This window comes from Leptonychotes weddellii, chromosome 4 (assembly GCF_054177405.1).
Source record: "Leptonychotes weddellii isolate Sample4059 chromosome 4, ASM5417740v2, whole genome shotgun sequence".
Lineage (NCBI taxonomy): Eukaryota > Metazoa > Chordata > Mammalia > Carnivora > Phocidae > Leptonychotes > Leptonychotes weddellii.
In genome coordinates, this window is record NC_138372.1 from 170,185,405 (window position 1) to 170,200,813 (window position 15,409).

General features: G+C 43.8%; 1 protein-coding gene across 1 annotated transcript in view; it reads right to left on the reverse strand.

The window, feature by feature from the left end:
• The window catches only part of PLEC (plectin), a 45,164-nt gene that overhangs the window by 789 nt on the left and 28,966 nt on the right, over positions 1–15,409 (reverse strand). The window lies entirely within an intron of this gene.

A 15,409-nucleotide genomic window follows, 5' to 3' on the forward strand; every position in this document is an offset into this window, starting at 1 on the left:
AGTGAAAGGAACAGGCTCAGAGAAGACCAAATAAGACCTTATGTTTATCCCTCACACTAATCCTTAGCACTGAGACAGGTAATAATAATACCAATACCAGTAATAATAATAAAACAGCAAACCCTGGGGAAGGAGGAGAATCTGATTTCCAGAGTTACCACATTATTAGATACAAATGTCTACACCAGAAGAAGAATCACAAGGCACAACAAGAAATAGGAAAGTAAGGGGCGCCTGGGTGGCTCAGTTGGTTAAGCAACTGCCTTCGGCTCAGGTCATGATCCTGGAGTCCCGGGATCGAGTCCCGCATCGGGCTCCCTGCTCGGCGGGAAGCCTGCTTCTCCCTCTGACCCTCCCCCCTCTCATGTGCTCTCTCTCATTCTCTCTCTCTCAAATAAATAAATAAAATCTTTAAAAAAAAAAAAAGAAATAGGAAAGTAGGCTCATTCAAAGGAAAAAAAAAGGTCAACAGAAACCGTCCCTGGAAAAGACCTGATGTCAGAACTGCTAAACAAAGACTTTAAAATAATTGCCTAAAAGATGCTCAGAGAACTTAAGGAAGAGTGGAGAATGTCAAAAAAATGAATTATGAATAAAATGGAGATATCAGCAAAGAGATAGAAAACCTAAAAAGAAACTAAAAAGAAAGTCTGGAGCTGAAAAGTATAATAACTGAAATGAAAAAAATCATACATTCAGTACAAAAACTGAATGAAAGGGATTCAAAGGCAGATTTGAGCAGGCAGAACAAAGAACTGGCAAACGTAAAGATAGGACAATAGAAATTATCAAGTCTAAAGTCTAAAGAAGAAAAAAAAGATTGAAGTGAACAGAGCCTGAGGGACTTGTGACATCACCAAGCAGACCAACATATACATCATGGGATCCCAGAAGGAGAAGAGAGAGAGGGAAAGAGACAGAGAATATCTGAAGAAATGATGGCTTAAAACTTTCCAGATTTGATGAAAGACATGAATATAAACATCCAAGAGGCTCAATGACCTCCAAGTTAAGGTGAACTCTAAGAGACCCACATTGAGACACAGATTTAATCAAACCTTCAAAAGACAAAACAAAAAGAATTTTGAAAGCAGCAGGAGAGAAGCAGCTCATCGCATCCAAGGGATCCTCAGTAAGATAATGAGCAGATTTTGCATCAAAAACTTTGGAGGCCAGAAGGCAGTGGGCTTATATATCCCAAGTGCTAAAAGGAAAAAAAAAAATGTCAACTAAAGAATCCTGTTTCCACCAATGTCCTTCAAGAGTGAGGGAGAAATTAAGACATTCCCACATACACAAAAACTGAGGGGGTTCATTACTATTAGGCCTGCCCTGAAAGAAATGCTCAAAGGAGTGCTGTAGGGTGAAATGAAAGACACAGTAACATAATAAAGGAAATCCCCATATGGTCATCTCAACTGATTCAGAGAAAAGCATTAGACAAAAATTCAGCACCCTTTCATGATAAAAACACTCAACAAACTGGAAGTAGAAGAAAACTATCTCAACATAATAAAAGCCGTAGGGAAAAATACATTGCAAACATCATACTCAAAGGCGAAATACTGAAAGCTTTTCCTCTAAGATCAGAATAAAGCAAAAATATCTGCTTTTATTATTTCTCTTCAATATAGTACTGGAAATTCTAGCCAGAGCAATTAGACAAGAAAAAGAAATAAAGGGCATCCCAATTGGAAAGGAAGAAGTAAACTTATCTCTGTTTGCAGATAGTATGATTTTATATGTAGAAAAACCTAACGACTGCACAAAAACCCCTGTTAGAACTAGTAAATACATTCAGTGAAGTAGCAGGACACAAAGTCAACACACAAAAATTAGTTGAGTTTCTATATACTAATAACATATAATCTGAAAAGGAAATTACAAAACAATTCCATTTACAGCAGCACCAAAAAGAATAAAAGACTTAGGAATTAAGCAAGGAGGTGAAAAACAAGGAAAACTACAAATCGTGGCTCAAAGAAATTAGAGAAGATGCAAATAAATGGAAACACATTCCTGTTCATGGATTGGAAGACTTACTATTATGAAAATGCCAATACTACCCAAATGATCTACAGACTCAACACAATCCCTATCGAAATCCTTATGACAATTTTTGCAGAAATAGAAAAAAACTCATCTTAAAATTACATGAAATCTCAAAGGAACCCAAATAGCCAAAACAATCTTGAAAAAGAAGAACGAAGCTGGAGGACTCAGACTTTCTGATTTCAAAACATACTACCAACCTACTGCAATAGAAATAATATGGTATTGGCATAAAGACAGATATATGTGCCAAAGGAATAGAATAGAGAGCCCAGAAATAAACCCTCACATATATGATCAAATAATTTTTGACAAGGATACCAAGACCACTCAATGGAGAATGACAGTGTTTTCAACAAATGGTCCTGGAAAACTGGACATCCATATGCAAAAGAATGAAGTTAAACGCTTACCTTGCATTGTATATAAAAATTAACTCAAAATGGATCAAAGATTTAATTTTAAGACCAAAACCAATAAAGCTGTTAGCATGAAACATAGGACAAAAGATGCATGACTTTGGATTTGGCAGCGATTTCTTGGTTACAGGCAACAAAACAAAAAGTAAGCAAATTGGACTGCATGAAAATGTAACATTTTTATACATCAAAGGACACATTGGGGCGCCTGGGTGGCTCAGATCGTTAAGCGTCTGCCTTCGGCTCAGGTCATGATCCCAGGGTCCTGGGATCGAGTCCCGCATCGGGCTCCCTGCTCCGCAGAGAGCCTGCTTCTCCCTCTCCCTCTACTGTTCCCCCTGCTTGTGCTCTCTCACTCTCTCTGTCAAATAAATAAATAAAATCTTTAAAAAAAAAAAAAAGGACACTATCCACAGAATGAAAAGGCAACCCACAGAATGGGAGAAAATATTTGCAAATCATGTATCGGATAAAGGATTAGTATCCAGAATAGGTAGAGAACTCCTACAACCACAACCACACACAACCTGGTTCAACAACGGGCGGAGGACTTGAACAGACATTTCTCTGAAGAAGATGTATGAATGGGCAACAAGCACACGAAAAGGTGCTCAATATCACTAATCATTAGGGAAATGGAAATAAAAACTACGATAAGATACCACTTCACGCTCATGAGGATGACTAGGATGACAACTTTTGGAAAATAAAATTTAAAAAAGTAACTAGTGTTGGCAAGGATATGGAGTAAGCGGAACACCCCTTGTGCGCTGCTGCTGGGAGCGAAAGATGGTGTGACTGCTGGGGAAAACAGCATGGCAGTTCCTCAAAATATCAATAATATAATTACCATATGATCCAGTAATTCCACTGGTGGGCATGGACCCCAAAGACTTGAAAGCAAGGATTGAATAGGTATCAGTTCACCCACGTTCATAGCAGCGACATTCACAGTAGCTAAGAGATGGAAGTTACACAAGTGTCCATCGATGGATGAGTGGACAAGCAAAGTGTGGAAAGTCCCTATACTGGAATATTATTCAGCCTTCACCAGGAAGGACGTTATGACACGTGTAAACATGGGCGAACCCTGAAGACATTATGCTCAGTGAAATAAGGCAGTCACGGACAGACAAATACTGTAGGACTCCACTTGTAGGAGATACATAGTCCACAATATAGAGACAGGAAGTAGAAGGGTGATCGCCAGGGGCTGGAGGACGAGGTGATTTGGTGTTAGTGTTTAATGGGTATGGTTTCAGTTTTACCAGATGAAAAGAGTTCTGGAAAAGGACAATGGGGATTGGCTGGGCACGCTATACACGTATGTAATGTCACAGAACTCTACACTTAAAAATGGTTAGGAGGAGGGGCGCCTGGGTGGCTCAGTCAAGCGTCTGCCTTCGGCTCAGGTCATGATCCCAGGGTCCCGGGATCGAGTCCCACATCGGGCTCCCTGCTCGACGGGAAGCCTACTTCTCCCTCTGACCCTCCCCCCTCTCATGTGCTCTCTGTCTCTCTCATTCTCTCTGTCTCAAATAAATAAATAAAATCTTTAAAAAAAAAATGGTTAGGAGGATAAACTTCATGTTATGTATATTTTACCACAATGACAAAGAAAGGAAAAGGGAACAGTTTTTTTAAAAATTGGAAATAAACAAAACATCCAGTAATTGGAGAACTATTAAATTGGAAGGAAAAAGAAGAGTCGGGCGCTTACCCTGCTTTTCCTATACAAACTAGGACTCTAGGTAACCAAACAGTGGGAGAGGGGAAGTTTCTCCCTGTAGAAATACTCCAGCCAGTGAGCAAAGGTCACCCCGGTGAGCCCCCGATGGAAGCACAAGCCACTAGCAATCTGGCCAGAAACCCAGCCCATTTCACCAGTGTCCCATTCTGATACGTTTCAGAGCCTTCTGGGAGCAACTCCCACCCACACAGCCAGGAGGATCCCCAGAGGGTCACAGAGGGGCACGACTGCGTCAGAGCAGGGCGCTACAAAGGGGGAGCAGATTGTGCTGAGGGGTGGCTGGTCTTGAGCATCTCCCCACGTGGGCAGCCACACCCTCACACTCTCAGGGACCATAGCTTAAGGAACCATAAGCCAAGTGGAGAGACGATAAAAGCCGGAATGCTGGGAGAAGCCTTCTTTCCTCGCCCCGGAAAACAGAGGGGGCTTGCCTGGTGGGTCTGGACTGTGGGGCGGTGGGGCATGGGCCTGCCCTTCCCCTCTGTGCGCTGGGCTGTGCCATGTCCCACTCAACCACGCACCCGTGTCCCCTCAAGAAACGGAAATTCTACCTGCCCGTCTTTGAAAGCGGGGGCGATGGGTCCAAACTGCCAAAGACCTGACATCGACGTTTGGGTTGAGAAGACTCAGCACTGTGGGATGTCCCTCCGTCAGCTCCTCCCCTGTCCAACTCCTTCGTCTGTCTTTGTGAGTGGCCAGGAACAGGACAGTGACTCTGTGGAGGCAACCTCGTGTCACCGACATCCCTCTTAATTCTGACGACCTTTTACTTGTTTTCATTATGGTTGGTGGTCTCCAACAACATTGGTGGTAAAGGCAGGTATTTATTATGAGAGCTTCCCAGCAGATGGCAGCAAAGTGTCTTGTTCTGACGCAAATCGGTCTTGACTCCAGCTTTGTGACCAGGGAAGGGAGGGTGGTGGTCCATCTGGGGGGCCGCATGCACATCAGCTCTTGGCAGGGAAATGCGCCAGAAGCAAAGGGACCTCTTGACCTGACATCATCGCAAACAACCTGTGCTTCTCAACACATGGTATAATATATAATAAAAGATTGTGTGTTTTGTTTTTATTTCATGCATTTCTTTGTGCATGAAAAATACCAGGTGATGAGTGAGGATGGAGATAAAGTGTATCTTAGTGAACATGAAAATGTAATGTGCTCATCAGTAATGATATTGAGCATTAGAGCTTTTTTTAAAAGTTTGAAAAAAATTAACAGTTTATGCTATGGAATCGACACTGTATTAAAAAAGTATAATTTAGGTGGTTTGCTGTTATCAATTGCTCATACACAGGTCGCTTCCATTTAATGTCAAGAATCTATTCCTATAAGTCAGACATTCTCCACAACAATATCAGTTGGGAGTCTATTTTAAGTGGGAAAAATTACAATATAACTAAAAACCAGTAAAGCATTTTTGTGTAAGTAACACTAATATATAACTGAATGTAAAATGCTAAACAGGTCACTTCCTAAACACAGTGATGAACAGGGATGCTAACAAATCCACCAGCAGGAACGTGGCTTCTTTTGGCCTCAGCCCTGCCCTGAGCACGCACACGCTCATTTGTTTATCCTTGTGCTGTGCCAAATGCCCTCATGTGATTACAATCATCTATCCATTGTTTCTGAGATGTAACCAAGTTTTTCCCCACACATTATTTTTTTAAAGATTTTATTTATTTATTTGAGAGAGAGAGCAGGGGAGGGGGGAAGGCAGAGGGAGAGGGAGAAGCAGACTCCCCATGGAGCAGGGAGCCCGACGTGGGGCTCGATCCCAGGACCCTGAGATCATGACCTGAGCCAAAGTCATATGCTTAACCAGCTGAGCCATCCAGGCACCCCCTCCATACATTATTTTGGTAAAGTTCTTTTATTGATTTGGGGGGATATAAATATAAATATTGCTGGAAAGAAAATTGAGAGATCGTATGTTCTAAAAGTTTAAGTATTAAAAACCCAGAAGTTTTCAATGTCAGAAATGTTACCCTTGTGGACATCCGCAGGCTGTAATAGTAGTAGGTTCGAGTCTTGAAGAGGCAATATCTAGGGTTCAGAAGACCATCCAAACAACTGTACATCTGGGATATGGTGAGTATTTTTTATTTTGCAGAAATCATAGCAAAAATCAGTAACATGATGCCAGATCATTTATGCAGAAAATAATCACCAATACCAAATAATGCTACTCATTATTTAGAGGATAAACTACAAAACGGAATAATTAAAATTAAGGAAAATGGGATAAATATGATGGTTTTCAGTGAAGTGAGTATTCACCAACTCTGCTCCCTCTTCCACTGCATGGGACAACTGCGCTGCCCGGCCCCTCTGTGGTCAGGTGAGACCACGTGACCAGTGTTGGCTAATGAGGTGTGAGAAGAAGTGGTGCCTTCATAGCAGAGTGCTTCAATGCCAGAGTTCTCTTTCCCTCAGCCAGGAAGACCAGAAATATTCCAGATAATGGTCATTTCTTCAGCCTGGATCCTGAAATGAAGATGGCAGAGCAGACTCTCAGCCAATTCACTTGTTATGAGTGAGAATAAATTTACAAAAAGGAAATGGGGAACTACCCAAGTATCCACTGACAGATGAATGGATCAACAAAATTGGGTGTGTACATACAGGAGACTATTATTCAGCCTTTAAAAAGAATGAAATTCTGATATATGCTATGACTTGAATGAACCTAAAGCCATTATGGAATGTGAGGTGATCCAGACACAAGAAAACAAATACTGTATGATTCCACTCATATGAGACACCTAGATTAGTCAAATATACAGGGACAAAATACAGAACAGTGACTCCCAGAGGCTGGGGCTGGGACGGGACATGGGAAGTTATCATTTAATGGGTCCAGAATTTCATTGTGGGATGATAAAAAAGTTCAGGAGATGAATAGCAGCAATGGCTGTATGACAATGTGAATATATTCAATGCCACTGAACTGTAGATGTTAAAATGGTTAAAATGCTAAATTTGTTTTTAACACAATGTAAAATTTATTTTATTTTTTAAATTTTTATTTTTATTTTTTTTAAAGATTTTATTTATTCATTTGAGAGAGAATGAGATAGAGAGAGAGCATGAGAGGGGGGAGGGTCAGAGGGAGAAGCAGACTCCCCACCAAGCAGGGAGCCCGATGCGGGACTCGATCCCGGGACTCCAGGATCATGACCTGAGCCGAAGGCAGTCGCTTAACCAACTGAGCCACCCAGGCGCCCAAATTTTTATTTTTTTAAGTTTTATTCATTTATGTAATCTCTATGCCCAACCTTGGGCTCGAACTAATGACCTCAAGACCAAGAATCACATGCTCTTCCCACTGAGCCAGCCAGGAGCCCCTAAAATTTTTTTTTAAAGAATCGAATAGAAATTCTGGAGTTGAGTAGTACAATCACTTAAATAAAAAATTCACTCTAGGGGCTCAACATCAAATTTGAGCAGACAGAAGAATCATTGAACTTGAAGATATATCAATTGAGATTATCTAGTCTTAGAAACAGAAAGAAAAAGAAATTAAGAAATGTACAGCACTTCAGAGACCTGATGTGTACCCAAAGTGGGATGACGTATTCAAAGTGCCAAAAGAAAAAAAGTCAACCAAGAATTCTATATCCAGCAAAATCATTCTTCAAAAATGAAGAAAAACTTGAAACATTCTTAATAATAATAAAGAAAAGCTAGGAGAGTTTGTTGTTAGTGCACCTGACCTACAGGGAATTCTAAAGGGAGTCCTTCAGGTTGAAATGGAAGGACACTAGACAATAATTCAGTTTCACATGAAGAAATTCAGAGCACCGGTAAAGATAATGGCAAAGGTAAATAGAAAAGACCGTATGAGTGTAGTTTTTGTTTGTAACTGCCTTTTTCCCTACCTGACTTAAAGGACAACTACATAAGCAATATAAATCTAAGTTGATGCTTACATAATATATAGAAATGGAATTTGTGACATTAACAGGAAAAACAGTGGAATGGAGCTGTGTAGGAGCAGTGCTTTAGTATGCTATTGAAGTATAGTTGGTAATAATCCAAATTAGATTGTTATCAATTAAGATGATAATGATAATGATAATCCCTAAGAAAATAGCTATTTTAAAAAAGGAGAGACCTGGAGTGGATATTAATATCAGACAAACTTTAAGATAAAAGTTATTACTAGAGACAAAGAAAGACATCTTATAATTATAAAAGTGTCAATCCATCAGGGTGTCTGGGTGACTCAGTCACTTAAAACATCTGACTCTTGATCTCAGCTCAGGTCTCGATCTCAGGGTTGTGAGTTTGAGCCCCACATTGGGCTCCATGCTGTGTGTGGAGACTACTAAAAAAAAAGTGTCAATCCATCCAGAAGACATGATATTTATAAACATGTATGCACCCAACAACAGAGCCTCAAAATACACGAAGCAAAAGCTGACAGAATTAAAGGGAGAAATTGACAATTCAACAATAATAGTTGGAAACTTCAGTACCCAACTTTCATAATGGATCGAACAATCAGACAGAAGATCAGCAGAGAGAAGACCTGAACAACACTGTAAGTCAACTAGACCTAACGAACAGAATAGAACATTCCACCCAACAACAAAAGAATGCATAATCTTCTCAAGTATATGTGAAACATTCTCCAGGAACAGACTGTATGTTAGGCCATAAAGTAGGTCTCAATAAATTTGAAAGAATTGAAAGATATTCTTTGACCACAATAGAATGAAATTATAAATCAACAGAAAGAAATTTGGAAATTTCACACATCTGTGGAAATTAAACTACACACTCCTAAAATACTAATGAGCAAAGAGGAAATTCCAAGGGAAATTAGAAAGTACTTTGAAACGACTAAAAAAACAAAACAAGGGGCACCTGGGTGGCTCAGTCGTTAAGCGTCTGCCTTCGGCTCAGGTCATGATCCCGGGGTCCTGGGATCAAGCCCCGCATCGGGCTCCTTGCTCTGCGGGGAAGCCTGCTTCTCCCTCTCCCACTGCCCCTGCTTGTGCTCCCTCTCTTGTTGTCTCTCTGTCAAATAAGTAAATAAAATCTTAAAAAAAAAAATCCAGCAGGGACACCTGGGTGGCTCAGTTGGTTAAGCGACTGCCTTCAGCTCAGGTCATGATCCTGGAGTCACGGGATCGAGTCCCGCATCGGGCTCCCCACTCGGCGGGGAGTCTGCTTCTCCCTCTAACCCTCCTCCCTCTCATGCTCTCTCTGTCTCATTCTTTCTCTCTCAAATAAATAAATAAAATCTTTAAAAAAAACAAACAAACAAAACAAAACAAAAACACAACATACCAAAACTATGGGATGCAGTAAAAGCAGTGCTCAGAGAAATTTATATCTTTAAACACCTATACTGAAAAGAACAAACACCTCAAACTAATAACCTAATCTTTCACCTTAAGAAACTAGAGAAGAAGAGTAAACTAAACCCAAACCCAAAGCAAGCAGAAGGATGGGAATAATAAAGATGAGAGCAGAAACAGAATAGGAGAACAGTAGGAAAAACGTCAATGAAACCAAAAGTTGCTTTAAAAAGATAAATAGGGCGCCTGGGTGGCTCAGTCGTTAAGCGTCTGCCTTCGGCTCAGGTCATGATCCCAGGGTCCTGGGATCGAGTCCCACATCAGGCTCCCTGCCTGGCAGGAAGCCTGTTTCTCTCTCTCCCACTCCTCCTGCTTGTGTTCCTGCTTTTGCTATCTCTGTCTCTGTCAAATAAATAAATAAAATCTTTAAAAAAAATAAAAAGATAAATAAAATTGAAAAACCTTTAGCTAGACTGGCCTAGAGAAAAAGAGAAGACTGAAATCACTAAAATCATGTATGAAAAAGGGGACATTACTATTGACCTTACAGAAATAAAAATGATTATAAGGGAATACTGTGAACAACTATATGCCAACAAATTAGATGACCTAGATGAAATAATTCCCAGGAAGATATTAAACTAACTCAAGAAGAAATAGAAGATTTGAGCTGACATGAGAGACAGCGATCTAAAATCTTCCCTCAAAAAAGCCCAGACAGATGGCTTCACTGCTGAATTCTACCAAAAGTTTAAAGAAGAATCAACACCAATTTGTCATAAACTCTTCCAGAAGGAGTAGACTTCCTAACTCAGAATTCTAAGAGGCCAGTATTACCACCATAACAAAACCAAAGACATCACAAGAAAACTACAGACTGATGTCCCTCATGAACATGGATGCAAAAATTCTCAACAAAATACTAACAAACTGAATCCACCAGTGTGTAAAAAAGGATTATACACAGTACCAATTGGGACTTATCCCAGAAATTCAAGGTCACTATCTAGAAAGCAAGAAGACACCTCACATAATGGGAGAAAATATTTGGAAATCAGCTATCTGATAAGGGACTTGTATTTAGAATCCATGAAGAACACTTATAACTTGACAGTAAAAAGAAAACTTTTTCAATAGGCAAAGGATTTGAGTGGACATTTTTCCAAAGGAGATCTACAAATGTCTAAAAAGCACATGAAAAGATGCTCAATGCCATTAGTCATTAGGGAAATGCAAATCAAAACCACAATGGGATACCACTTATCTTTAAAAGGATGGCCATAATTTGGGCACCTGGGTGGCTCAGTCAGTTGAGCGACTGCCTTCGGCTCAGGTCATGATCCTGGAGTCCCGGGATCGAGTCCCGCGTTGGGCTCCCTGCTCGGCGGGGAGCCTGCTTCTCCCTCTAACCCTCCTCCCTCTCATGCTCTCTCTCTCTCATTCTCTCTGTCTCAAATAAATAAATAAAATCTTTAAAAAAAAACAAACAAATTTGGGCGCCTGGGTGGCTCAGTCGTTAAGCGTCTGCCTTCGGCCCAGGTCTCGATCCTGGAGTCCCGGGATCGAGTCCCGCGTCGGGCTCCCTGCTCGGCGGGGGGTCTGCTCCTCCCTCTGACCCTCCCCCCTCTCATGTACTTTCTCGCTCTCTCAAATAAATAAATAAATCTAAAAAAAAAAGGATGGCCATAATTTAAAACCAAACAAACAGAAAATAGCAGGAATTGGAGAGGATGTGGAGAAATCGGAATCTTTGTGCACTGCTGGCGGGAATGGGAAATGGTGCTGCCACTTTGGAGAGCAATCTGATGGCACAACCCGGTGGTTCTACTCCTAGGATTTAAGGGTAAATTTTAAGAGAATTGAAAACGTATGTCCATACAAAAACTTACACACTAACATTCATAGCTGCATTATTCATAATAGCTAAAAAGTGAAAACAACCCAAATTACCACCAACTAACGAAAGGATAAGAAAATGTGGTGCATCCATGCAGTGGAATGTGATTCAGCCGACAAACGAAGGAAGCACTGACATCTGCTACCACATGGATGAACCTTCAAAACATTACAGCGGGTGAAAGAAGCCAGACACAAACCACAGACTGTAGGAGTCGGTGAGCAGGAAACGCCCTGGGTCGGTGAGTCCCTAGAGATGGAAAATAGATGAGTGGTTTCCAGGGGCTGGAGAGTCACTGTTAAAATGTATGGGGTTGCCCTTAGGAATGATGAAATGTTGTGGAATTGGATGGGAGTGATGGTTGCTAAACGTTGGGGTGTACTAAAAAACACTGAATTGTTCCCTTTTATTTGTTTATTTTTTTTTAAAGATTTTTTTTATTTATTTATTTGAGAGAGAGACTGAGATAGAGAAAGTATGAGAGGGGGGAGGGTCAGAGGGAGGAGCAGACTCCCTGCTGAGCAGAGAGCCCGATGTGGGGCTCGATCCCAGGACTCCAGGATCATGACCTGAGCCGAAGGCAGTCGCTTAACCAACTGAGCCACCCAGGCGCCCCCTGAATTGTTCCCTTTTAAAGGAGTGAATCTCATGATAGTGAATTATATTTTGAGAGAGAGAGAGTGAGATGCCTAGACAAGAATGGGCTGGTTTGCAAGCCAGGGAAAGGGAAAGGGAGCCAGTCCATAATTTCAGGGACTTAATAAAGTTGGAAGAGACAACTGCTTCTCAACCGGAGACAGAAATACCTGAGTGACAGAAGCTATTATACCTCAGCCTTAAGTCAAGGGTTAAATCCAGGTAGTGCAGCAAACCCACACCCAAATCCCTGACGGATTAGGCAGGCATTTTGTAAATCCTCTCAAGTGACAAAACAGCTCAAGGTAAAGAGACTAAAGGTTCTGGGTGTGGTTGAAGTATTCGTGATTAAGTCAAGAAAAGCAGAACTGGGTTTGCATGTAGAGAGGGACTCAAGAAAAGATCCGAGGGTATGTCCATGGGCACACACAGCTAACTGGAGTCAGATGGGTAAGAAAGCAGTTAGTTGTTTTTGTTTTTGTTTTAAGATTTTATTTTTAAGTAATCTCTATACCCAATGTGGGGCTCGAACTCACAGACCTGAGATCACGAGGCACACATTCCACCAACTGAGCCAGCCAGGTGCCCCCAGTTAGTTTTATTTTTTAAAAATTTTCTGGGGTGCCTGGGTTAAGCAAAATCTGCCTTTGGCTCAGGTCATGATCCTGGGGTCCTGGGATTGAGTCCCATATGGGGAAATCTCTGCTCAGCAGGGAGCCTGCTTCTCCTTCTCCCTCTGCCCCTCCCACCCCGCCCCCCACCCCGTGTGTGCGCTCTCTCTCAAAAATAAATAAATTTTAAAAATCTTAAAAAAATTAAAAAATAAAAATAATAATAAAAAAAATAAATAAAAATAAAAATCTTTAAAATTTTTCTATAAGTTCTACAGTGGAGAATTTAAACACCTACAAAAGTAGGCAGAATACAATAAATCCCATTTACCCATACCAACCTCTTCAACCACCTCTAGACCCCATCCTTTTCCCCACAGGCATCATCAGTACACATCTATCAAAGACAAAGGCTCTTTTGCAAAATAATAATCACAATACCTTTATCATGACTAAATTAGCAATCCTTTTCAATATCATCAAATAACCAGTACCCTGACTTCCGTAAGTGCCCCCACCCAGAGCAATATGCAAATGAAAGCCACTAACGCTGAATGGGAATATGACACACGGCCCAGAGTCCACTTGGAGTTCTAGAAACCACTACCCGGGCACAGCCCCCATACCAGCCCCACCTCTGCAGACTGGAACATGGGCTCAAGGAGAGGGGACAGGGATGTGGACCCGACACAGACCCAGGGGAGGGCAGGCCGACTCCCCTCCCCAGCTCGAGCTTCTGATGCAGGATTCCCAGGGATTCCAGGTGCCTCCCAAGCCAGTGTTTGCTGCCAGCTCAAGGGCAAGAGGGAGTCCAGTCTCTGGGGGCATGAGATCTGGGGCCATGGCCTGGAAGCCAAGGCTGCCTGCTGTCCCCTCTGGGGCCAGGACTGCCTCCTCCATCCACATGCTGGCCTTTCCTCCAGCTTGAGTCCTGGCATGGGGTTCATGGCGCCCGAGCTCCGCTAGGCTACGCATCTCTTCCTGAGTATTAGAGAAATACTCACTTGCTTCTAAGGGTTTGTTGCTTTTTTTTTTTTTAGGTAGACGGTGATATCCTTTGCCTACAAGGGCAATTTCTTTTTTTTTTTTTTTTAAGATTTTATTTATTTATTTATTTGAGAGAGAGAGCACGAGCAGGGGGAAGAAACAGAGGGAGAGGGAGAAACAGACTCCCTGGTGAGCAGGGAGCCCGATGCGGGACTCCATCCCAAGACCCTGAGATCATGACCTGAGCCGAAGGCAGACGCTTAACCGACTGAGCCACCCAGGCGTCCCATAAAAATAATCTTTTTTTTATTTTTGTTCTTGTTTTTGGTGCTCTTCGGATTCCCGCTCCAGTTCCTTTTCTGCCCGCATCTCCCCCGGGCGGGGCCCCACTGGCCTCCTCCAGCCCCAGGCTCACCTTCAGGAGCGGTGTCTCAGAGCCTGTCTCTGGGCTCTGGCCCCTCCAGTCCTGTGGTCGACGGCCCACCCCCACCCTCTGTCCCTGTGTATCTTGTCCTACTTCCTTCTTCCTGTTGGCGCCAAGGCTCGGACCATGGCAGTGGCGTCACTGTCCCGAGGCCAGCTAAGTGCTGAACGGCTGGATATGCAAATCAGAGGCCCAACTGGCCCCCCTTCGTGTGTGAAGACAACATCCCCTTATCTGGCGTCCAGAGTCCAGCACCCGGCCGCCTCAAAGGCTTCCCCTGGTCTCGTCCGTAAACCTGTCCCTTCCTCGACTCGGGGAAACCGGGTTGCATCGCTTCTCCAGATGCCCCGGGATGTTTGTTCATCCTGCCGCCCTCTGGGGCACCTCCGCCTCCTGCCAAGCTGCCAGCCGGGAGGCTGTGGTCTGGTCACCAGGGTCGCCCCTGCGTCCCCGGCGCCCGTCCCTCCTGTCCCTGCCTCGCCTAGCACGCTCTTCATGCGGAATGCCTGCCTTCGGTTCTTTTCCTCAAATGCGTGGTTCTTGCCTCAAGTCCCCTTTTTTTCCCCAAGTGTCCGCATGTAGCTCCCTGGTCCGTCCGTCTCGGCGATGCCGCATCAGGTCGCAGGCTGCATGGCCATAGTCGGTGAAGCAGCGGCTGGCCCCCCGGGTGGCCGGTGATGGTGCCCAAGCTCCCTCCCCCCGGGCCAAGTGTGGTGGAAGCTGGCGGCCGTCGCGCCTGTCCCTCCTGTGCGGTCCCACTCTCAGGGGGAGCCCTGGGGCGGTGGTCCTCGGGTTTGGAGGGCAAGGGGGACCCCAGCGGCCAGAGGAAAGGGGGAGTCAGAGGCCGCAGGGCCCCCAGGGTCTCCATGGTTGTCTCATCAGCCCTCAGCCCCCAGAACCAAAGCATCAGCACCAGCCCCGCCCCAGTCCCTGGGGAAGGGACCCCCCCCCCACGTCCCCTAAGTCCCTCCCTCCCCCCCAGGGCCTGCAACAGGGAAATGCCCGGTGCTCAGGCAACAGCTGGCCCAAATGAACACTAATTCCTGGGACTGAGAACTTCATGTGGCCACCTGGTGGGGGGCTAATGGCCGCAGGGGGCACAGGGTGTCCCAGGCACCGGCGGCTTCAAGCAACAGAGACTCATGTTCTCCCTGCCCTGGAGCCCGGAAGCCCAAGCTCCAGCTGTGGGCGGGGCTGGCTCCTTCTGGAGGCTCTGGGGGACACCATCCCAGGCCTTTCTCCAGCGGCTGGTGGAGCCGCGATCCTGGGCGTCCCTGGGCTTGTGGACGCATCGCTCTGTCTCCGCCTCCGTTGTCATGGG